Source organism: Sinocyclocheilus anshuiensis, unplaced genomic scaffold, assembly GCF_001515605.1.
Source record: "Sinocyclocheilus anshuiensis isolate Anshui unplaced genomic scaffold, SAMN03320099.WGS_v1.1 scaffold183, whole genome shotgun sequence".
Lineage (NCBI taxonomy): Eukaryota > Metazoa > Chordata > Actinopteri > Cypriniformes > Cyprinidae > Sinocyclocheilus > Sinocyclocheilus anshuiensis.
The window spans coordinates 3,233,411-3,234,377 of NW_015548309.1; the positions used below are offsets into that span (position 1 = coordinate 3,233,411).

Consider the following 967-nt stretch of genomic DNA (forward strand, 5'->3'; position numbering starts at 1 on the left):
TCATGCCAGACTGGGGAGAGAGGTGTTGTAATAATGTAAAATATGTGAAAAATAATGTGTTTTTCGAGCAACCTAGTATGAGAGCCTGTTCTAGTACACCCCCAAAACAAAATCAAGACTTTGTAAAAGAGCATAATAGGACCTCTTTAACTTCAAGAAAAATAAATTATTTATTTATGTCGGTATCAGCTGTGGACATATATTTTAATCACGAGTCATAAAGTAGATTATAAAAAAAAGACGTAAATTACTTAGTCAACATGAAATTAACTTAATTTACTTTTTTAATACACTTTTTTTTGTGTTATTGTGAACAATTAATTGGTTTTCCAGCCAAAAATGACAACATCCAAGCCCTATCATATAGAAATCACTTTTTCACAATTCAGGAAATTCCCAATAAATATATTTTTTGTGAGGTAAATGTCCTACCTCACACCTTTTTTTCTTTGTAAATATTTATTTTACTCTGGAATATGACATATGGAGTCATGTCGGAAAGATTGCATTTACGAGTTGAACGCACATGAATATCAGCAGTCGTAATTATAAGTGTGAAACTTTGGATTTTCTTTAAGCCCAGAGTTTCTGAGTTGAGAAAACATGTCAGGTGCAGTGGATGCAGCATCTGTATTAATGCCAAATTTGTTAACATGTATTAAATTATTTTATAATTATTATATAATTTAATAAATTATATAATATGTTAATTCAATTATTATTTAAATATATTTTATACATAAAAAATAAATTATATAATTTCACAGTAAAACTAATTTGCATACAAAATATAGTATTGTAATTTGTACAACTACAATAAAATACATAATTCAATTTAGAGCACCTTCTTAAATTGGATAAAAACATACACTACCGTTCAAAAGTTTAGGATCAGAACGTTTTTGAATGTTTTTACAGGAGTTTCTTCTGCTCATCAAGGCTGCATTTATTTGATCAAAAATACAGG

The 967-nt window shown here is 27.9% G+C and overlaps 1 protein-coding gene across 7 annotated transcripts in view; it reads left to right on the forward strand.

The window, feature by feature from the left end:
* Positions 1 to 967, forward strand: part of LOC107656364 (troponin T, cardiac muscle-like) — a 14,902-nt gene that overhangs the window by 9,227 nt on the left and 4,708 nt on the right. The gene's annotated exons all lie outside the window — the stretch shown is intronic.